General features: G+C 49.7%; 1 protein-coding gene across 4 annotated transcripts in view; it reads right to left on the minus strand.

The window, feature by feature from the left end:
* Positions 1 to 24,119, minus strand: part of Znf423 (zinc finger protein 423) — a 297,120-nt gene that overhangs the window by 139,508 nt on the left and 133,493 nt on the right. Inside the window, exon 1 of one of the 4 annotated variants that reach the window (XM_034522803.2) lies at positions 2,715 to 2,991. The exons of 2 other annotated variants lie outside the window; for them this stretch is intronic. The gene's annotated coding sequence lies outside the window, so the exon portion shown is untranslated. Of the gene's footprint in view, positions 1 to 1,706; positions 1,901 to 2,714; positions 2,992 to 24,119 lie in introns of those variants that run through there. One more of the 4 variants, XM_076915564.1, reaches the window with a different exon arrangement.

The raw sequence follows: 24,119 nt of genomic DNA on the forward strand, positions 1-24,119 counted from the left end.
CTGTAGCTCACACACTGGAGGCTCAAGGTGCATGAGGGTGAATGTGTGCATGCTACAGACATGTTCCATGTGACCTCCCCCAGAAAAATCCTGACTTACTAACTTGTATCCCCAAACAAGCGAGCCCTCTACAGGAGCGTGGTAAAGCAAACTCTGGCACATGGCGTCTTCCAGGGAGAGAGCTGGTCCAGTGCAAGTGGTTAATTCTAGCCAGCTAGGACTTCCATCTCCCTACCTGATGGACAGCCTCTAGACTGAGTACTTCCTGTTCATGCTAGAGGCTCTCTGCATCCACTCACCTCATAACATTGCCAGTCACTCTCCAAATATCTACGGCGTGCCAACCTGTGCCACACTCTATCCCAGGGGACTGTATCTGGGTATCAAGACACAATCAGAAAGCCTAGATTCAAATCAGCTCCACTACTGGCCAGCAGTGTGGACTAGGATACATTACAGAACCACTCAGCAACTCACCAAGATGAAGATGTGCAGAGAAAGCCCCCTGTCCCCCTGGCTGCCATAAGCAGGTTAAATAGCCTGACCCAGTGCCTGGCACTAGGAAACACTTGACACACCTATGATAGGTTGATGCTGCCAGATCAGGGGGTAGCCTGAGTAGAGACTGCCTGGAAGACCCCTAGTGCACAGCAAGATAACTACTGCAAACCATGGCCCCACTCCCAGTTCAGTCTTCCCATAAGCATCCTCGGTTATCACCTCTTAACTCACAACCCATCCCAGTAACATCATGGGAAAGAGAAAGCCAAGCACTGTCTGTTCACTGAGCCCCAACACAAAACCTGAGCATAGAAGGACCCCTGCAGGACATGCAGTTCTCTGTCCAATTAGGCCTCTTATAGCACAAGGTTTGGTCTCGTTCAGTGATAGAAAACCCATTCCCCTCTGAATCTTCTTAACATTCAAGAAGAAAATATCATGATCCCTAAAAGAAAACTTGTGATACCATTTAGGGACAGGAATAATAGACACTCCGATGCCAATTATCCTTTAAGGAAAAAAAAAAAAAAAAAAAAAAAACCCACACACAATGAGTCACCTGTTGCCTGGAAGCCATCTTTAAAGTGACACTGCAATTTACATTAGTCCATTCCTTCAACAACTATTAATCAGTGCTCCCCCACCAGCCTCTTCAAGGCTCTGGGGACAGGGTGTGATCACAACCAAGTCCTTGCCCTCAGATTACTTTCAGCATAACAAGAGAGGATCTGGATTTCCAGCTGAATAGAGCCAGGCATCATCAGGTGGTGCCAGGAACACTGGAGAAGCAGGAGATGAGTGGAGGAGCTCCCACTCATACAAGTGACAAGGTGACATGACAGCTGAACAGACAGAGATAGTCGGGGCAGGATCTGGGGAGGAGCACTCCAGACAGGGGACTATACGTATACTCTTGCCAAAACCCAAGCAAGCCAATGTGGAGACATTTTCTGAGACCATTGAGCAGTGTGGCACTTCCTCTACCCAGGTGCTATAGGAAAGAAAGTAGAACAGACTGAAAGGCTGCCTGGGGCTCACAAGCAAAGGGACTCCAGGGCCAGCAAGCCTTTAGTGGTACCCCAGCTGAAAATACACAGAGACATCAGGGATGCAAGCCAGAAGGGAAAAGGGTGAAGGCTATTATTGTCCTGCCTTCAGACAGCACAAGCCAAGCTGTGCCCAGATCCCTACAGAAACCAACTCACTGTTCGACCAGCTGCTGCACTCTCACCCTCTCTGGTCTTAGTTTTGGCAACAGTTCATCAGGGCTGAGAATCCTCCGAGCAGGCACTGGCAGAACCCTGGAGTCCTCGGAGTCTGCTGTTCCGTGCAAGATGCACCCACCATTCCTCTACCCCGCTGCGCCATCCTTACACCCATGCCAGCAACACCACGCAGGATTGGTACTCCTGCCAAAATAGCTATTAACCCAGTAGCCAATAATAACACGCTATCCTATCAATTTGCTGCTGAAATGCTGTGTAATTGCAGAACCGAAGTTTGCCATCTCGGTAGCCTGGTTACGACATAAACAGAGTCACCAGTCCCCTCTTGAGGAGAACAAGTGGCTGGCCAGGAGCAACCCTCACTTCCCACCCACACTCACCTCCGGCCAAGCCCCAGGAACCCATCCAGAGACCTGGCTTCTTATCCTGTGAGCATGTCACCCCTCTGAGCACGCAGGGCAGCAAGGAGCGGGACATGATGGGTCAAGCCCAGAAGCCAGCACTCCCTCAGCTTCCTGACTGACAGTAGGGCTGAAGGGCCAAGAGACACTCAGCAGCACCCAAATTCAAAGGCACACAGAGATGCAAGCCGGGGATCGATCGCCAAAGGAAGTTAATGGCACAGGTCACGAAGGGAAAGGCAAAGGACAAGAGAGTAGTGTTAGACCCAGAAAAGCAGCATGCGCCCTGAGGGCTGTCCTAGTCCCAAAATTCAGCCCCCAAAGCAGGTCTGACATTCTGGCCCTCCCCCTCTCCTTCCAGCTAGTCTGCTCATTCTACCCCCTCATTCCAAAAACCCAATTCTCGTCCTTCTGGATTTGATACACAGCACAGACATTCCACTCTCAACAAGCAGGGAGCCTCCAATGGTACTTGGCATCCTGTGCAGGCTAGAGCATGATAGATTCGCCCTTCCCTCTTCCCAGGGTCAGTCCGTGACTCCCCTCCCACTGCACCCCACCCTTACCTCTCCCCACGCTCACTCACCAGGGTGCCCAAACGGCAAGTGGCTGGAGCCAAGAGAGCCAGAACTGAACCCGTGTTCCCAGCACCAGAGGCAGGGCAGGCAAGGGGGAGACAGGCACTTCCCACTGGCCCACGGGTGACCTCAGCCACGGGATGCATCTCCACCCGCCCTGCCTGGCCAGCCCAGGAAGGCTGGGTTGAGGGTGTGCAGCTCCTGCTGTGGGCTTGGCGGGGAATCCAGCTAGTGGGGAGAGGAAGAGGCTTGGGAAAGGAGGGGCAGCAGATGGAGAGGAAGAAAACTGAGCAGGCCAAGCTAAGGCCACATGGCCAGATGTTGGCTCAATGGAGGCCCAAGCCCCAGGGGTGCCAGGGGAGCTCTGTCTTACTTAGGAATCCACAGAGGAGGAAGGGCTGAGCTTGGATCTGAAGTAAAGACCAAGGAGAAACAGCAAAGGGTCTCTCAGTCACACCCAGTTGGCCAGCACAGGATCGGGGACAGCCTTTCGGAGGCCCCTGGGTGGAGTGGGTGGGGTACTGTCTGCGGGAAGCAGCCCTCAGCAAATGAAAACCAGGCCTAGAAACTGGCTGCTTGCTGCTCAGCTCCAGGGAGACCTGCTGCTGCCTAAGGTGCCCAGCTAGAGAAAAAGGTGGTGTTCAAAATGCTAGGGCAGGGCAGGGACCTGACTGCCAACGCAGGGCTGGACATCTATCGCTAAACCATACGGTCATTTGTCTCTGTGCTTTGAGTGCGTTTTGTGGTTGGCACATTATGGCTTGGCATAAAGTGCTGTTTAAAAACTAAATAATAAAAATAAAAACAGTAAAGGTGCACTTTTCTTTCCTCTGCAAAGCTGGCAGGCAGGTTTCCATCAGAGCTGGGCCAAAGGACCAGGACAAGGACCGCTGCCCAGGAGTAAGTTTCCCACCATCATGGTATGGTGTCTAGGCACATCCTCACCACACATCAGAGGGAGAGAGCACTTTCCCCTCCCACTAGAGGAATGGGTCCATATGTTGCATACGACCATGGCCACCAGTTTGTAATCAGTGGGACCCCAGGTCCTGACACATTGAACTGGGAACGTTGCAGGGTTCTATAAACATGGATGCCAGTCACCTGTTCATCTGTTCGCCCACACATCCAGTCTCTGAAAGGAGGTTCATGACCTGAAGCTGATGGCTGCTAAGTACCTTAGTGGTAGAGACATGAGGGTGAGCCCCAAAGGTTGTGGGGTTGCCACATATTACAGAGTACTTGGGACAAGAACAAGGGTCTCACGGGGCTCTGGCAAAAGTAACCTCTACTCTGAGCTCACCAGTTAGGACGTAAGCAGGGTGAGGAAGCAGGGAAGGGGGGCCTTCACACAAACACCAGGAGGAGACTGAAGCCCTTGAAGGCCTAGAGGGGGCCTCCTCCAGCTCCTCCTCCTCAAGCATAGTGGGTGGCCCACGCCTGGCCCCCAGCTCAACACAGTGGCACCCCCAGAGGCCATTCCCACCGAGCCACGGTCAAGCCCTCATTCCTAGCATTAGTTCTTGTTAAAAATGTTTTTTTGTTCTGTTTGTTTTTAGAGGAGGATAGGAAGAGAAAAGGAAAACCTGAGGTCTTTTTCTCTGGTAGTGGGGAGGGGAGTAAATAAATAGAGCTGGGAGAAGAGGGCACCGAACGGTCTCAGCATCTGTAGCCACTGAACAAATTAAAATTAGCTCATTTAATCAGTGCCTAATGGCCTGTTGTCCCGAGTGGGCCCCAAACACAGCAAACTTCACAGCAACAAGGCGTGCGGACCGATGTCAGTTTATTGTCCAACAAAGGGATGTTTTAAATATGTGATCAGAATGCAGACTGGGCTGCAGTGAACTGGGGAGACAGAATGGCGCTCCCCCCACCCCCAGATTCTGGGAGACCCTTGCCTCCCTGCTGGGTCTCTTTGAATTGAATTGTTCTTTGGGTTTTGTTCTAATTATCTAAACATGTATAACTATGTTCCACCAAGCATTTCAACCAGCAGAGGAGATAACCTAGCCTCAAACGTACATTATAGGGACCCGAGTTCAAGTCCTGAGCCTTGACACCAGCCTGAAACATGCATGTAGACATACATATAGACAGCCACCTACATGATGGAGTTGCAGATAACACAGTTCTACACATATGATCACATGCACCCAGTTGCATATGCATAGTCGCGCACATACATAGCTACATAACAGAGTAACACACCATATGCAGGTACACACACACACACACACACACACACACACACTTCTCTCAGATACTCCACTCCTGCCTAACAGCTGGAGGCCGGGGAGGTTCAGCTCACTAGAACCCTAGGGAAGGCCACTGTGTGCACACCTGAGGCCCAGGCTGGTAGCAAGGACTCTTATTTCCCTGGGGCCATCTCTCTATTCAACTTGACACCTGGGCTAAGTCACTAGGGCAACTGGGGGGCATGGAGTGGGGGCGAGGCCAAGGAAGGGGATGGAAGCCACCAGAAAGAGGAGGCACAGGGTGGAAAGGTTGCCAGGCAAGGACAAGCTAGTAGCTCCTTCAGGCCTAGCCATGAGGACAAGCCAACTCTTTTACCAATGCCCAAGCTCTACAACCTCAAGGCCTCTGGGCTAGCCATTGTATGACCTTGTGCTCAGAGATGCCTGGAGCCTCTGAAGTTGGGTGGCCTGGTGAACCCTGAGACACAGCAGAAGATTCTCCTGGGCCACTCGACATGGTGTGCATTTTAAAACTTAAAAACGCCTCATTTCTGGAATGTTCTGTTTTAACTCTACAAAACATGGTTGCCCTCAGCTGAAACACTGGAAAACAACCCAAATACATGGAGAATTGCTATAAATAAAGAGTAAGGAGGAACCAACCCAGAAAGTGAGGCACTTCCAGGATTCTGACCCAGAGGCAGACAACAGTTTGTGACTGCAGATAGCATAGCACATTCTGCAGGCCACCCAGAATGAGCAGATGAACAGGTGTAGAAATTAAAATTAGCCTCTCCTCTCAGAGCTTCCAACCACAGCCATAACAATAGACAGTGACAATGGACGGCTCTCCTTGAAGGTGGGAGAAATGATATTCAACATCTGGCCTCCCCCGTCCCACAAGACCCCTAGCAACTGAATGGAGGGAGTGGGTGCAGCAATGGTCTTGACTCTGCCTCATCGCCTGCACGGGGCTCCTGAGAGGCCATAGCACTGAGGAAGCAGGGTGTGATTATCCTTCCTCCTTAGACCCAACCTTGGATTCTCTGTAGCCATCTTTGCCCCGTGACTGATGGGGTCTGGGCCTAACATGTAGGAATTACACCTGAACTTGCTAAGAGCTGCAGCCAACTCAGAAAAGAAATAGAAGAAAAATATTGCTGATGATAGCCCAGCCCAACGGCCCCAATAGGCTGGTAATCAAGCATGGGACGGAGGTTTGCTTCCACGCCCCTGAGGCTATACAGCCGTTCTGAACCACACTTTCCATCCATCTGGTTCTCTGAACTTCACCGGGTTACAGTGGGGACCAGATGCCTGGGAAAATGCTTTGTGAACTGCAAAATGCTGTTGCAAGCCTGGGATTACTGGTACGGCTGGGAAAGGGGATAGGTGATCTACCTGTTCCCCTCAGTTGCAGCAATGGCCCCCAAAGAAGAGATGAGGAGAGCCAGTGAAGGTCAAGTCAAGGGAGGCTGTGGCTGGCTAGATGCTCACTGGGGCCCTGAGTGTGGGCAACAGCTGTTGCAGCCCAACAGTTCTGCCTGGTGATGACCCAATGGTAAGGTAGCTGGCACTGGTCTCTCACGTGCAGCCTCTCAGTACAGTAGCCGGCACACGGTAGTTGCTATTAACCCAGAACTTGGCACATGTGTCAGCACTTGGTGGGTATTACCAACTGGCTGACACCAGGGTTTCCCAGCATCTGGCCCCTGGGCAACTACTTCTATAAGTCACAAAATTGCAGGGCTCCATCCAAAGAAGGCAGACCATATAGAAATGAATCTCAGCCAAGGGACTGAGACACAAGACCCTCTGAGGTCAAGACCCTAGACTGGAAAAGGATCCATAGTCACAATGGCTGCCCTATACCAAGCTCTGTCAGATGTAGGCAGCACCCTGATGCCAAGAAGCTGGGCATATGGAAGTTGGGTTCCTGCCTACTAGGCCCTCTTCCCGTTTGCCCATTGTGCCATATCCACCTAAGATGCAATCGTATCTGAGACTCAGCTGCCCTGTGTGTTCCAACTCCCTGCAACCCAAAAGCCCTGAAACACAAGGGATACGGAGCACTACGTCATCCTGAGCCAGTGTAGATCACAATTAATTTAAAGCGGGGATTTTTCTTAATTGCTGGTTTTCACAGGGCAAACATGAATATAAAATACAGTTAGTTGGCAATGCCAGCTTGAGGCAAGATGCTTCAAGCCTCCTTTCAGAATGTGGAGTTGGGGATGAGGGGGTACCACTTTTAAAAACTATCATGCAGACAGGATTATGCCCACAGCACCAAAGCAGGGGTCTCACTGACCAGACAGAAGTGCACACTCAGCTGAGGGACTAGGGCATGAAACACAGGGGTAATGTCTTTCTGGGGAGTCAACATCCATATATAAGGGGCAATTTGCATCCAGTTGTCCTAATTGCCTTCCTTTCCAGACACATGAGGCTTCATACCCCACAGCCTTCACAAGATGGTCCAGAGCCTGCAGCATCCCATGCCTAGCAAGGCCTGGCATCCCTCATTAGCTAACCTTGGCCACCCAGGGGACACAGGAAAAATGGTGTCAGCATGCACCTGGCAAGTCCTAGAACACAAGGATGATTGCTCTAAAGAAGAGTTTGTGAAAAGGGTCCTCTAGTCCTGTTCTATGAGGAGACCACAGGCCAGCCAGCAACCACCCCAAGGCTGACCCCTAGGGCATGCCCTTGACTGTTCCTTGGGTTCCCAAGCACAAATCAACCCACCACAGGGGGACCACCGTTCATAACCAAAAAGGAATGATGCTCACACATGCAGGGCAAGACAAGTGACAAGCAAATGACAAAGCCATTCTGCTGTGGAGCGGCCTGACAACTCCATGTAACATCCACTGAGCAGTGATTATGTGGGTCCCATGTATACATGCTCTGCAGGCAATGGGCAAAGCCAGGCACGGTCTGCTTTCAGACTTTTTAGGTAGGAAGCTGTGTTTCTTGAGTATCTAGAGGTTCCTGGGGCAACCAGATATCTTGATGTTTCCGGAGCAAAGAAAAGCACCACCCCTAAAACATTACAAACAGCCTTCTGTTAGCTCAGGTCAAATTATACCACTAAACCACACACCGAAACACAGTTGCAAGCTTCCTAGAAGTCAGGCCCGTGAACAAGGCATTATAGAGCTGTTTTGTTCTGCTGTGTGTATATACTGTTTGCTGTCCCTCCCTGCTTCCCAGAGGATGAAAGCGAGGCACAAACATGAGGACCCGATGTCCTCAGAGTCACTGGTAAAGCCAAATGAAAAGTATAACCAAACGAGTGGAATGGGCCACAGGTTGACAGCTTCCTAGGAGAAATAATGCCAGTAGATATCAGTGGAAGCAGAAGCCCAGAGGCAGGTGGGACCCACAATCTCACCCTGCTGCCCGGGGAATTACCCTCCACCTGAAAGAGTCTATGCAGATCAACTTACCTACAACAAATATGCTAGCCACATCCTTTCGCCCTGGAGAAACAGGGAAATGTCACTTTCTGGAGAATGAGGACTCAGGCAGGTCTTTCAGATGGTAGGAGAGTGACCTCACTTCCTCCAAAGGGTGCTGGTACCCTGTGAGTGGCCCCTCAGGTATATCGCCACCAGCTTCTCTGCATCAGTGCTTTTTTAACTATTGGATAAGATTCCCGCACAGGTAAAAGTCTGACACTACATTATCAAATAATTACATGGCAGTGGTATAACATTAAAAGATCCCACACCCACGCGCGCGTACACACACACACACACACACACACACTGAAGGCCTCTGGTACCTACTCCAGTGTGGGTGGCCCTGGACTTAGAGCTTGTTAAGAAAAACTCCAGTTGCAATTGGCTGGTTCTCACTGCTCTGATGACTAAAAAGTAAAGCAAGCATCTTCCTTCAGTTAACCAAATAGACAGGAACTTTGGGCTGAAGAGGCAGATGTGAGTGTGCACACATGAACACGTGCTTATTCATACTAGTGCACAGCTGTGTGAGTGTGTGCATTCTCCTCCCACCTAACCACACCCCCTTTCCCTGGTGCCTAGAAAGCCCCGTCTGAACATCTCTGTAATGAGGGCTTTCAAAGTGTCAAGCTTAAGGCTGGTGAGATGGCTCAGTGGTTAAGAGCACTGGTGGTTCTTCCAGAGGACCCTGGTTCAATTCCCAGTATCCACATGGCAGCTCATACCTGTCTGTAACTCCAAGTCAAAAAAAAAAAAAAAAAAAAAAAAAAGCCAGACATAGTAGAACATGCATTTAATCCCAGCATTCAGGAGGGAGAGGCAGGCAGATCTCTGTGAGTTTGAGATTAACCTGGTCTACAGAGGGAGTTCCAGGACAGCCAAGGGCTACACATAGAAACCCTGTTTTAATAAACAAACAAACAAATAAACAACCTCCAGTTGCAGGATTTCTGACACTCACAGACATACACACAGGCGAAACACCAAAAAATATTACACACACACACTCACACACCACACACATGCTGAACTTAGCTGTGCCCACAAGGAAGAAATGTTAAGTCAGCACAGAAGCAAGCTAAACATGAAGAGATCACCAAGGATCCCCTCCATCCCAGGATGCTCAGACCCGGCCAGGAGATCAGGCACCAAGAGCAGGCAGGCCTCACGCTAGGTCTTAATTTAAGGCTAAAAATATAAAAGAGAAAAGAATGAAGATGAACATAAGAAAGCACAGCTGGCATCCAAGAGACAGGCACTGCCCTCAGATACGATGGGCCTTCAACCAGGGCCTGTCTCACACAGGAGTCGGCATTCTGAGCACAAGGGCAGTGAGTGGCAGCTAATGTGTCCCTGCCACATCACCCACCTTAGCAGGGAGGGCAGCAAGGCTCTGAGACATGATGTCACTCTGCTAGAGCCTCAAATACAGTCAGAGGTGGAGTCTGCTCTGACCACAAGGCAGGAGGGAGGTGTGCGTAAGGCAAAATTTCAGGGCTCACTGGGCAGTGGGCCTGGTGAGACGTGGAGTGAACAAAGCTAAGGCCACAGCATAGAGGGAAGCCTCTGCTCAGGACTGCACAGCAGACCCTGGAACAGATCACAGTGGGAGGAGACAAGGCCTTGAGTCTTGAGTCCCAGAGAGGGACTCAGCCCTACCTCTCCTGTTCCCATGCTGACCTCTGATGGGAGAAAGCCTCCCCTCCCCCACAGCAGACAGCCTGGCAAGGCACCCTTTCTGCCACACAGGCAGACAGACAGTAGACAAGTGAAGAGCGGCTTGAGGCAGGGGAAAAGGCACACAGACAACTGTGGTGTATGTACATTCCACCCTGATTGGAAGTTCTCTGCACCAGAATTTCATACAATGAAAACAAAGTTGACGTTTAGAGCTGTGTGACCCTGGAGATAATACTTAACCTCTCTGAACCTCCATTTCCTCTCTTTACTGTCTCATTCATGCCACAAAGCAATACAGAATGCTGCATATGCTGGGTGCTGAGCAGGGATAAAGAGGGCAGCCCTACACAACCCTTGATCATGGTGACAGCCACATCCCCTACCCATGGTAGCAGGCGCCCCGAGTACTCCAAGGAGCTCACCCACACCTAGAAACCTTCCTGCTAGTGTAACACCCAGCACCGGGGGCTGCTTGCCACTCCACGCTCCTGTGGCACCATCAGCTGGGACTGGCACATTGGAAACACAGGCTGTATGGGCTCTTCTACACCGCCACTGCCCCGCCCCCTCCAGCTGCCTTTGCGCCTGCTGCCGGCGCTGCTCATTTCCAGGCAAATGTTCTAGTTAATTAAAACACACCCAAGTGCTCACACGCACATGAAGCCAAGCTACAAAATCTGCTCTCGCAAACAGCAGCTCCAGCATGGCATGGATGCAGGCCAGGGAGGTTTCCAAAGCTGATGTCATTTCCACCCAAACTGCGCTTACCATTCTTACTGTTCTGCCTGCATACACTCAAAAGCACGTGCACCCACACACACACACCTGCACACATGTGCAGTTCTGCATGTGTGCCTGCAAGCCATGTGTTCTGAACGCACTCACATCCACATCATTCACATTTCCCAAACTCAGACAGCCACGTGCGCACAAACTCTCTCTCTCTCTCTCTCTCTCTCTCTCTCTCTCTCTCTCTCTCTCTCTCTCTCTCTCTCTCCTGTGATCCTCCAGCCTAGAGCACCGGCTGTGGTTACCAAAATAACTGTGGCCACTGACTGCATAAGGGAATGAATAAACAAATATGTGAATCAAAGCACTGAGCAACAAACAGGAACAATCCAGCTCTGGCCCACAAGTCCAATTTTGTATCATCACAGACCGAGTTGCCCTAAGTACCTAGAAGGTACAAGGGGATGGGGACATCCTCCCTCCAGACATTGGCATCCGAACAGTCCAGAGATGACAATCGAATGATGTGATTCAGGGAGAGGTATCTGGCAGCACAGCAGACTTCTTCACTGCCTGGGATAGGCAGATCCTCACCCGGGTGAGAAACTCCGGGCAAAGTGCAGCTTGACACAGGCAAGCCTGCCAGGACAGCACGGAGACTACTTAGGTTGGGATCCAAACAGTCCTTTTCTTCACGAGGTAAGATGGACACTCACACAAGACCATGGGTCATTTGGAGGCCCAGATGGGATATGAAGAAATCCCTGTTTAACAACGTGGGACAGCCGTGCTGGTACCTCAGACTCATCCCAGGGACAACTGACCTTCTCGCTCATGCCTGGGGCTGCCAAACCTCTGATGTGAGCAGAAGGCATGGGAAGGGTGGGTAGGAAGGGGCAGCTTGGAAGTCGGGAGCAGCCTCTCCCAAGGGGTGAGGACCAGCATCCCAGGCCTCGCCTGGGAGCCAGGGAGAGGTGTGGTTTGTCTCCTGGTTCCATCTGCTTGCTGAGGATGTACACTGAACATATATCACTAGCAACTGTAAGAATAAAGGCAAAGGACCGTTTTACTCTCCATGTATGGTTTTTAACTTTTCAAACAGCTGTGGGTGTTAGTTCAAACATAAAAGGCTGCTTGGGCCAGATCACCTCAACTGCCCAGAGCCCTTCCAGATCCTCATCGATCTGGGGCTGTGAGGATTAGACGAAGCCCCTAGATTCAAGGAGTTGCTCTCCTGGTGGAAGTAACAGTGGTCGCCTGGGCTGCTAGGTGACTGGGAAAAACAAGTAGGGCAAGATATTTCCTGGCTCTGTCTCTGGCCCATGTTCTTCTGCGGTCACCTTCCCACCCCTACACCAATTCCCACCAAACCTGCATACCCTGATGCCCTGATTCCCTGGTTTACCATGGCTCAGGACATCATAGGTGGGTGGGTAGACAGGTGGGTGGATAGGTGGGTGGGTAGATAAGTGGGTAGGTGGGTAGGTAAGTGGGTAGGTGGGTAGGTAAGTGGGTAGGTGGGTAGGTAAGTGGGTAGGTGGGTAGGTAGGTGGCTAGGTAAGTGGGTAGGTGGGTAGGTAAGTGGGTAGGTGGGTAGGTAAGTGGGTAGGTGGGTAGGTAAATGGGTAGGTGGGTTGGTAAGTGGGTAGGTGGGTAGGTAAGTGGGTAGGTGGGTAGGTAAGTGGGTAGGTGGGTAGGTAAGTGGGTAGGTGGGTAGGTAAGTGGGTAGGTGGGTTGGAAAGTAGGGAATCACTGCCAGGCAGTGGTGGCGCACGCCTTTAATCCCAGCACTTGGGAGGCAGAGGCAGGCAAATTCCTGAGTTCGAGGCCAGCCTGGTCTACAGAGTGAGTTCCAGGACAGCCAGGGCTACACAAAGAAACCCTGTTTCAAAAAACAAAAACAAACAAAAAAAATTAGGGAATCACATGGACATTGGGTACAATTTCAACCTAAGGAAGTGAAGAATGGTTCTGGAGAAATGGCTGAGCTTCAAAGGCATCCTTTGTCCTGAGTCATGGCGCTGATGGCTCTCATTTGGAGAAATCAGAATCTACCCAGCATCCAGACCAGCCTGGTCTAAGTAGAAAACAGAACATGGGTTCCCACTTGGCAGTTGTCTTCCAGTACTGGGCACTCTAGCTTTGGTCAGGCTGCTTGGTCAGGTGGTTTAGACCAGCACAGCCAGCTACTAACACAGCCTTCCAGGCCCACTCCAATCCGACATAGCAGCCAAGCACAGGTCATCACAGTTGACTGCTGTTTTAAAGTGCCCAAGGCTTTCCCACCTCTCTCCAAAGATAAAATCCCCAACCCTTGAAAGGCCCATCACCTCTCTTCTGGGCAGTGTGCATCTTCAGTCTTGGAAGCAGAGTGGGCGTGTTATCCATATTTCTCACTCCATATAGTTTTCTCTGATTGGATACCACCAAAAGCTCAGCTTTGCAAAGATATGACTCCACCCAAAGGAAGACACCACAGTCTAATGCTAAAATGGTGAGCAAACTGATCTCCCAACACATCCAATACACAGTGGGCATTGCTAGGTTTCTCTTGACAATTTAATCACCCTACAAAGCCTTTGAGAGCTGGCTCTGGTGCCCTGGAGTACCCTGGCACACAGGTTGTTGCAACTAATCTCAACTATGTGTGTGCATGCATCCATGGGATTGAATGAATGAATGAATGAATGAGTGAGTGAATGAATGAGAATCATTTAAAATGATCTGACACAAGCCACAACAACCAGTACAAATGATGAAAATGTCAGAAATGCTAAGGACTGGCTCAAGAATGCCAGTCCAAAAGCCAGAGCCCACTCAATCTCAAGTCTGTCCCCAGAAGTGGACAAGTGAGGAGCTATCGACCATGTGTAAGAGCTCACTCCTTAGGAGCTGAGCTGGAGACATAACACATTGATATAACACACCAGCTGCTCCTCCTGAGGACCTGGGTCTGATTCCTAGCATCCATGTGGTGGTTCACAGCTGTCTGTAACTCCAGTTCCAGAGCATCTGATACCCTCTTCTGGCCTCCATGAGCAGAAGGCATGCATGTGATACACTGAAGTGTGCACAGATGTACATGCAGACAGACACTTATGCACAAGCTGGGTAGGTTACAGACCTTGGCACTGGAAGACAACCTGAGATGATACAGTAGGATGGATATGTGCTGGGAAGTGAAGGCTCCTAAGACTAAATCAAGATCATCACCCCAACATGTGGGTGGCACATACACACACACACACACACACACACACACACGGATGAACATGCACACACATGTATGCAAGGATGCATGCACATGCACTCACACACATATACACACATGCACACACACACATAAGCACACATGATGCACACACACATCCACACATGGATGCACATGTGCACACATGTGTGTAAGGATGCATGCACACACGGATGCACGCACTCACACTCGCAGACCAACGCATATGGACACTACTAGCTTAGTCTATCATAAAAACTATCTGCAGACTTGCTCAGCCCACAACCTCAGCCTCACTCCACATAACTGCCACCTCACTCCTGGAGGTTGTTGGGACTATAATTTTCAAGATTCACATGTAGGGCTTTCAAATGTACTTCATACAGCCCTCCCCTCCCAGCACCCCCTCCATCTCTTCCTCTCCTAAGCCCCCTCCACTCCTTCCTGTCTTCTCCCTCTCAACGCCTCCTGTCCTCTCTGCACTCTGCCCCCTCTCCATCAAGACCATCTCTGACTATTCTAGGTCTGCTGGCTCTGCCACCCATTTCCTTTCCCTCACCTACTGGGGTTCTACCATCCCCTCCTCTCCTTTTCTCTTAACCTCCCTCACTTCATTCTCACAGCCTCCCTCTACCATTGAGGAAACAGGCAGAATTAGTTCTCTGGTGAGTTACTCCTCACCTGCTTAGGAAAGTAGCTGAGCACAGAAGGCCAGACCAGGCACAAGCCCTGGGGCTCCTAGGCCCTCCTGGCCACACTTGCAGACCAGGGTCTGGATGGAGGCCGAGGCCTGTGAATTCGTTTCACCTCCCTCAGCAGCAGCTATCCTGCTCAGGGATCCCAGGAGGCACATCGCATCTGGCCAGAACAGAACCTCTGACAGATGGGACTGAGCCCAGAGCACAGCAGGAGGGTCTGGGAGATGGAAGCGGACGGCTGGAAGCTCTCAGAGTGGTGAGATCATGCAGGGGAAAAGAAGGGGTCACAGGCTTGAATACAGTCCCTGCCACTTCGGGAACTGTATTCCAAATCACCAAGCCCCAGCGAGCCCTGGTTTCCTCATCTCTAAAATGGGAATGACAGTCCAGGGCTGTTTTGATGAAGAAAAGAAAAGCTATCACAAATACTGTACAAATGCAGCCATTTTGCTGCAGTAATGATTATTATACCTGTGCCTTATGGTAACAGCTAGAAATATATTTCAGAAGACCCCTCTACCACCAGCAGTCTAGGACCCCACTAGACATGTGTGGAAAAGAAGGAGGAGCCTCAGAGGCCAGGGAACCTTTGACAGCATTTCATCCTCGCCTGACCATGGCCAAGCCTTCAGGAAGTGGGACTAACCCTGTCACCCACCGGTATTCTGACCAGTTGTAATCCTGTGAGTAGGTGACAGAAGATGCCAAATACCTGTCACCAACTCTGTTCTCTGACATTACATCCAACAAAAGTCTACTTATTTATCTCTTCTGTGTGCTGCGGAAGGGAGCATTCGGTGCCGACCAAGGCCAAGGGAACTCTCCGAAAAGCTCACTACCTCCTTCAAAGGCAGCCACTGACTAAGAAACAACAGGCAGTTTAAGAGTGGCCAAGAATGTTCTTACACTGAACACTGAATGAACACTGAATGCCTGGCATTCTGACTCAGGTTAGATCATGTGATGGAATCTACTATAAGTATGTTTGCACATTTAATGGAGAACATATCCTTCTATTTAAGAGTACAAGGTTCTCTCTTTCTCTCTCTCTCTCTCTCTCTCTCTCTCTCTCTCTCTCTCTCTCTCTCTCTCTTCCTTTCCTTACAGAGACTCACCATTTAGCCTAGGTCTCAAACTTATGATATCCTGCCTCAGTCTTGGAAATGTGATTCTAGGTATGCACCAAATATGGGCTTTAAAAGTATATTCTTCTGGGGGCTGGAGAGATGGCTCAGTGGTTAAGAGCACTGATTGCTCTTCCAGAGGTCCTGAGTTCAATTCCTAGCAATGACATGGTGGCTCACAACCATCTATAATGGGATCTGATGCCCTCTTCTGGTGTGTCTGAAGACAACTACAGTGTACATACATATGTTTAATATTTAGCAAAACTCCTTAGGCTTAATAAAGATGTTCTTATATACCTACTGTGAGTATATTCCTTATTTGGTGTTCCAGTTTTTAGAATGATGGAAGTGAATGAGGTCAATCCTCACCTTTTTTAGACTGATAAACTGATTTTCCAAAAGGCAATGTGCCAAATTCCCACGAAGCTTCTTAGTGGCGGCCCATGTAAACCCAAAGTCAGAATATAGTGAAAGTGTTCACCCATGTGTATACATGATTAACTTTGAAGGAAGAGAGGCCTCCTGGGTATTCAAATGGGCAGGGCATGAAGCTGAGTATCTTGCTGTTGCCTCACATGGAGTCACCACATGCTCAGTAAAAACAACTGACAACTACAGACCACAGACGTGGCCCCCATGCCACTGGGTCATGACAGAATACATTAAAGGCTCCTTGTTATAATCCTAGGAATACATACATGTGTGTACAAAGACCAAGAGAAAACAAATACCAAGAATATCGCATTTTTGGATAACAAGGAATGTTTTTCTTAAAATTCAACTAAGTGTGCTACCGTTGATTCCCCTATTGAATTCTTGAGTTGTTATATCAGGAATTTAAATTCTCCAACTGTCCTGGGGGAGAATTAAAGGGACATTTACAAACTGCTCTGAGGATACCAATGCCTTGTGCTCAGCTAGATGAGGAGAGAAACAATATGTAAGAGGGTGAAATGACTACAGGCTGCGGGCAGAATGTCATCGATGAGAGGGGTCCATGTGCTTTCCCTCATCCCTCACCTATCCTGACCTGATCACGTCTCCCTTGTAATGTTTGCTTTGGAGTGAAAATGAGGACAAGATTGCTGAGTCCCAGAAGGAACCGTGGTATTGGACTCCCATCCTTAGGGAGGAGATGCCTGGCCTGACAGCAGTGGCCAAGTTCATGAGGAGGATGAGCCCATCCGGGAGGCCCCAACCTCCCAGAGCCTCCACCTTCTGAAGTTCTCCCCCAACAAGAGCCATTTCAAGGCCCTTTGCCAGGCTAAGCAGCGCCCAATTTCCAGTGCATCCCAGCTGCACGAGACCACTGCCAAAAGTGCTGGACCATAAATGAAGGGGTCCTGACAGGCCACGGGGTAAGGAGTGCACAGGGCTAGGTGCCAGACTCTGTAGGCACCAGGTGCTGCACACGCCTGGCTCTGCGTGCACCAGGCAAAGCAATTTGTGTGCAGTCAGGTAGGCGGGTGGAAACATACCTCCTCGTCAGCCAGAAGGCAAGGCTCAGGAACCGTTAATGTGGCCCAGCTTGACCAGCCAGGAGGATTGGCAGAGGAGCAAGCGAGCTGGACACTACCTTCCATCCAAGGGCATATTTAACGGGCATAGGCTGCCAGGCCAGGTACACAAGTTCAAGGTTCGCCTCTCTACACAAGTTTCTGGATGCCTGACATGGGAGAGAGCAGTCCAGAGCAAAATCTCCGTGAGTCAGTCTGACAACCACCCTGGTTCCTAACAGGTTTTATCTACCTTGTGACCTCAGGGACAGCATCTCTCAGGTGACATCAGGTGGACTGGGCTAAGATAGGCACAATCCACAAGGCTGGGGACTGAGTGTGGAATGCCTCTGTTCCCAGACAGCAAGGGATCTTCTGGAAGTTAAAAGGTGGCCAGTCTCAGACTCCTTGAACCTACTGCCTTCACCCCTGTTCCCAGGACCCTTCTGGAGCCCAGCATTGTCAGGAAAGGAAGAATTCCCACCTCACATCCCACCCTCATGCAAACCTCCCTGACTCCAGTAACAACACCTCTGTCCTTGGATGTCCAAGCAAAAACCACAAGGCTTGTCCCAGTGCCCATATCCCTTACTTCCAACATTTAACCCATGTTCCGACCATATCCATGTGAGGATAAGACACATCTCTGGAATAAGCTCTTTGTCTCCCGACTCGAGCATCTATGGTGACCAGTGCCAAGGTAGCTAGCTGCCCACATGGACTGCCATCTACTCAGTAGCTGCTGCCAACACCCCAGCTCTCAATTTCCTCAGTCTGTTCTCTTCCAAGCATACTCATTGCTTATCAGGTACCCCAGTGTCACCAGCCATGGCTCCCTTCCTCTGAGATCTTCTGCCTCTGGAGTCTCTGCATCTCCGTCTACTCTACCATCCTTCAGCCTCCTTCTGCTGCTTCTCTCATGCCTCACACTCTTCCTCAATACACTTACGTACCTATAACAATGGGCGGAGAACATGACAGGAGAGTGGGAAAGAGGCCAAGAGCCAGAATACCAGATCACCTGCTGGGAGATAGCATCTTGCACACATAACAGAGAAGTTTTACCTACAATCTCTCATCAACATAGCTTCCTGAATAAAACCAACATAATGACAACAGCAGCTGACATGGTAAAAAGGATGGGGGAAATCCCACAGAGTCCTGCCCTTAGATGAAGAATTACAGGTGACCAATGACCACTGAAAGAGAAATTCAGTATTCTGAGGCAGGCTCCCACATAGTTTTTCTAATGCCAAGGGGTCAGCCCTGGATACAAGTGCACATGAGCTTAATGGATTCAGTAGTTTTTACACTTATGTATATATACATGTATGTACATACATGTAACAATATTAAATTTAAAAGATATGAATTTTGAAAGAAAGGGGAAATGAAGGGGTAGAAGCGATATAGATACAATGTTCACATATGAAGTTCTCAAAAGAAATTATTAAATAAAAAAAATATATAATGGAACTAGTAACTTCCTAATGTCAAAGCAGTAGACCCCAGCTCATCCCTCAGGGGTTAGTGGTGCCGCTGATACAAACATGCTGTTGTATGGTGGTTTCCTCAGAGATGACAACTTCTTGTTGACAACCTTGGAGGGAAGCTCCCTAAGACATGGAGTGTTAGAAAGGAAGTGAGACAATAGGATGTTCTAAGAGGAGGTGAAACATTCCATCCCACAGGAAAGCTTTTTAAGCACAGGGAGTAAACAACTCAAAGGCTTCAGGAAGTTCCTGAAACTGACAGGACTCACTGGACCTCCTCTCCCTCCCCAAGCTTATATAAGCAGTATCGTTGAGAGACACTCTCAAACAAGCTGAGCTGCTTGGAAGAAGCAGAAACTAGCTGAGTGCCTGGAAAGAACATTCTTCAACTCAGCAAGCAGTTTGCAGGTTGTGAACTATACTCTAGGTAGCCAGCTTTTACTAGCTGTCACCCATGCTAGAATGACACAACTGGCTGGTTTCTCATCCTGTAAGTAACCCCACATCCATATTCTTGTAAGTAACCCCCAATGAAACTTACTGGTTCACCCAAATGGCCACTGACAGTACCAATACTTTGGACTGTCCATAAATCCCTCTCTGGGAAGAGAAGACATTTTTTCAAGTCTTCCCAGGCATAGTATCATATAACAGAGGCCATATTGCCCTTTGTCAGTGCGGATATACAGACAGTGCATAGCACTCAACAGTCATAATAAGCAGCTCTGCTGATTACTGGCTTATATACTTATCAGCATATTGTTGCTGTGTGTGTGTGTGTGTGTGTGTGTGTGTGTACAGCTTTGTGGAGCTGGTTTTCTTCTCCCATCTTTGTGTGGGTTTGAGGTGGGAACCTGCTAGATTTGGGTGACAAGCAAGCACTGGAGCTGTCACATCAGTCCACTAGCCTATATATTTTACTTCTATTATAGATATCCTCACACTGCTACTGTGTTGACAGTTTAAAAAAAATGGTAAAAAAAAAAAAAAATGGTCGTGATACCAGTCTTATACATCGCATATCCATCTGCTGATTGCCTCAAGGGACCACTGGGGTCTTGGTCTGGACCACGAAGGACCACAGTGTTCACAAGACAGTAAACTTACCTAACATTGCAATTCTGAGAATGTGACTGCATTATTTATGGCATGAGTTGCTTATTGTCCATCTCCTGCATGCAATGGCAGGAGGGTGGGTCTACAGAGACCAGTCCAGATTAACCTTGGTCCCCATTAAATACCTAGCACTCAGCACAAAGTAGGAACATAGCAAGTGCTCAGTAATGTCTACTGACAAGGTCAGTGCCTGAAAATTCTGGCACTTGGAGCCTAGTGAGGGGAAGGGAGGAGCCTAAACTTGTGACCACAGGCACTCAGTGTATCTAACAAGTGATCTTTACCACCAAGTACAAACCACCTAGCCCATGGAACTCACTGTCTGGAAATGTTCCACAGCTCTTCAGAGGCAGCCACACTTGAGCCATGGCCTTCAGAGTATCCCACACATGCAATGAATGCAGAGTACAGGTTAAACCCCTCCAAGCCTTCCCGCTGGCCCATCATGCCAAAACAGCCTGCAAGACACCAGCACCACCATACCTAAGCCTTCCACCACTGTCTGCTAACAGAAAGGCATCTTTGTTCCCATTTCTCCAAGGAACTAATAATGAAGGCTCCAGTGTCCAGTTCCCCGTGGCAATCTGGGACTGTGGGCACTAGGCCTAGCCTCTCTCTAAGCAGCCTTCAGTAGCAATAAGGGACCTAGATTCATAAATTCCCAGAAGCCCCCACTTCCTGGCATCACCTATGGGATCTCTGTTACCACCTGAGTTTGTAGTCCAGAGACTACACAAATAGCCCTAACCTGGGCCTAGAGCTCAGGCTTCCTACTATGGACCAAGCTTCACTTTCTCATTCTTATTTACTCCTGGAGGGAGATGAGGTTCCAGAAGGTATGGGAATGTACCTCCCAGACAACACACCCGCCTATGCCTCGCACCTCCTGATGCAGCCTAGCACGTCATATGGCTGAGCTATCGGTTCACGTATGACTTCTGTGGCTCATCCTGCAGAGGCTATTAACATCCACTAATAATGAGTGTACAGGCCTCCCACAAGCGCCAAGAGAAGCCTGGCTGTGTGGGCGTGTCCTCTGGTCCTGCTCTCTCTCTCAGCACATTTGTCCATGGGGAAAACAATTAGGAAAGACTCTCCCCAGGTTATATTTAGAAAGGGGTGGAGGGAGAAGCTTCCTCTAGTAATTTTCATTCAGTTGCCCAGGACTGCCCGGCCCCACCACCCCCAGGCCATCACTGCAGGGCAGGCCACCTCCTCTCCCCCCCCCCCCCCACGCATTGGTGGAAATGCAGGCAGCCTCTGCCTGGCCCTGATTATGCCTGCGTTTAAAAATAAGATGTGAAAGATGCATTATGTAAGACCTATACCACTCTCCTGGCCACCTCCGACTCGAGAATCAAAGATCATCATTTCTACCATCAAAAAAGAATGAAAGAAAGACAGGAACAATGAAAAGGCTGCCCGACATGAGCCAGATCAAAGGCGTGGACACAGAAAACGGAGAGCCGGGGGGCCTTTAATTACTGCCTGCATCCTCCGAGTCATGTGGCGAGAGGGGAGAAGAAAAGTTTTGAAGGCCACCAGGCCCTGTCCTGCTGCGGCTCCTGTTTCCACCGCCAGCACCAGTTCCCGACAAACTCTCGTCTTTCATTTCCCTCCCTTTTTTCCCTCCTTTCTCTCTGCCCCCCACATGTCAGACAGCACTCCCAGACTCCCTAGTGCTGGCTGTCCACCAGCAGAGAGCGCTCAGAGGGGCTCCTCAGAGACCTCAAGCAAGGGACTGTCCCCAGAAGGTCTGCAGCCTGGGTGGGTCCCTATCAGCCTCTTTCCCCAAAATAGAGGGCACTGGGAGGGACCCAGGAACCCACCAAGGGTGCCATGCTGCTGTACCAAAGTGGTTACCCCCTGCCCTTTTTTTTTTTTGCAAGTCTCTCTGGTGCATGGGGAGGGGGGTACTCTTCAAATTCACATTGGGCAGGGCTCCGTGGGGCAGCAGATCAAACCTGAGAACTGGCTGTTTGAGCTCAGCGGCAGAAAAAAGGATTGCCCAGGGACTGAGCTTAAGTAGAAGCTGGATTAAACTTCAAACACAAGCTCCTCCTTTTTCTACACAGCAGACAGTCATGGCTAATATCGCAATGTGGACTTTAAAAACGAATTACAAATAACTTACTCTGGGACTTGGGTCTTTTGTATTAAGAGGAGGGGCCAAAGAGATCATTGCAACAGAAAGACAAATGCAGAGGCTGCCCTCTTGCTCTGCCCAGGGAAGACCACAGAAGCTGAGGCAGAGAGGCCCCTAGTGAGTGCCCATTGAGAAGGAGCCTTGCTGGCTACTAGGGGCTTCCTCAGAGGCTCCTGTGGTGCTCAATAGTAAGACTTCAGGTACATAAAGAAATGCCAGGCTAGGGGGAACCACAGAAGTAGCACATTTTAAATGGCTGGAGAATTTAAATATTAAAGTACTCTGTCAAGACATACATACAAATAATGTAGCGTAAGTATACTGTGCACATGATCAGTGAGTGACTAGGCTAGCTCACAAAGAGACACTTGGGCAGGGAAGTGGCTCAGCCTGTAAAGGCTTTTGCTGCCAAGCTTGATGACCCGAGTTTGATCCCCAGAACCCATATGCTAAAAGGAGAAGAACAACTCCAGAAGACTGTCCTCTGACATCCACAGGGGTGTAATCACACCCAGAAACATATGCAAACACGCAAAAAGAAATAAAATGCGTAAAGTACTTTTAAAATAAGAAAGACAGAAAAAAAAAACCATTCAGGAGTTACAGGATTTTCTTCTTTCCTCTCTAGGGTAGCTATAAGGTTGAGTGTTCAAATCACTTGGGAAACATCATCCCACTACCTCGTTGTGGCACTGGTTACTAGCGTAAATCCAGGTCGAGCTGGGGCCAGCCTATTCTTCTGGGTTCCCTATGCTGGATACCAGGCACCTCAAGATCTTTGAAAACAGGCACAAAGGTGGAATTCAGGGAGCTGAGGAGAAGAGATGGCTGATGGGTAAAGGCAAGTATTGTTCTTGCAGAGGACTGGGGGTTGGTTCCCAACATCCACATCGGGTGATTCACATCTTGTAACTCCAGTTCCAGAGGATCCCACTACTCTGGCCTCTGTGGGAGCCCAAAATCTATCTGTCTGTCTGTCTGTCTCTCTCTCTCTCACACACACACACACAACGGTGGGAGGGGACTGACTGAAGCACAAACATACAATTAAAATAATAAAAAGCTAGGTATGGTGGCATGGCACATTCCAGAGGGAGTTCAAGCCCAGCCAGTTCTACATAGTGGGTTCCAGGATAACCAGTGTATCAAAATAAAAAATGAAAGAAGGGCAGGCAGGAAGAAGGCAAGCAGGGAGATAGGGAGGGAGGGAGGGAAAAAGGGAGGGAGGGAAGAGGGGAGGAAGGAAGGAAGGGAGAAAAGGAGGAAGGGAGGGAAGGAAGAAGGGAAGGAGGGAAGAAAAACAAACCAACCCTAAACCATAGGTTTGAATTTAGGGGTGAGGTTTCCGCACGACCTGGGAGGCTCCTTAGGTGCACATGTTGGAACGTTTATCCTCAGCACAGCAGTATTGAGGGGAGGAACTTAGAGAGTAGTGGCCTGGGGTCTCTTGGCTGTCACAGGATTAGGCTCCTCTGGGGATACAGCTGGTCTCCTTTCCTTTGTCTGTCTCTCACTAACCACACTCTGGCCCATGTGATGCCTTCCCCCATGTTACAACACAGCGGAGAGGCTCGGAGCAGGTGTGAGCCCTCCATCTTGATCTTCCCAACTACCCTCCTGTGAGCCAAGTAAACACCCAGTGTTCAGAGTCCCAGCTCTGTTACAGCAGCAGAAGACTGACAAGGACAGAGAGACTGGATCCTGTGTCTGTCTCTGTGACTGTCACTTAGGGTGTGGCCTGAGACACCATAGTGTGATCAAGACTTGGATAAATACACAGTGTTCTCGGGCAGTTTCAGAAAGGCTGGAAGCCCACTCCTCTCTCCATGTCAGTGAGACGGAAGTGCACACAGACCTCCCTCCGCATGGCTGAGAGCTACCTCCGTAAGGCACATGGCATCACTGCTAACTCCACAAAATCGCCCTGTAACTGTCACCTGAACCACCAAGGACCATGTCTGTCCTGAGACCCACCATGCAACACAATAGCGCAGACTGCCTCACCCTGTTCTATCTGCCAGAAAAGCTCTATTT

The sequence above is a fragment of the Arvicanthis niloticus genome, chromosome 18 (genome assembly GCF_011762505.2).
Source record: "Arvicanthis niloticus isolate mArvNil1 chromosome 18, mArvNil1.pat.X, whole genome shotgun sequence".
Classification (NCBI taxonomy): Eukaryota; Metazoa; Chordata; class Mammalia; order Rodentia; family Muridae; genus Arvicanthis; species Arvicanthis niloticus.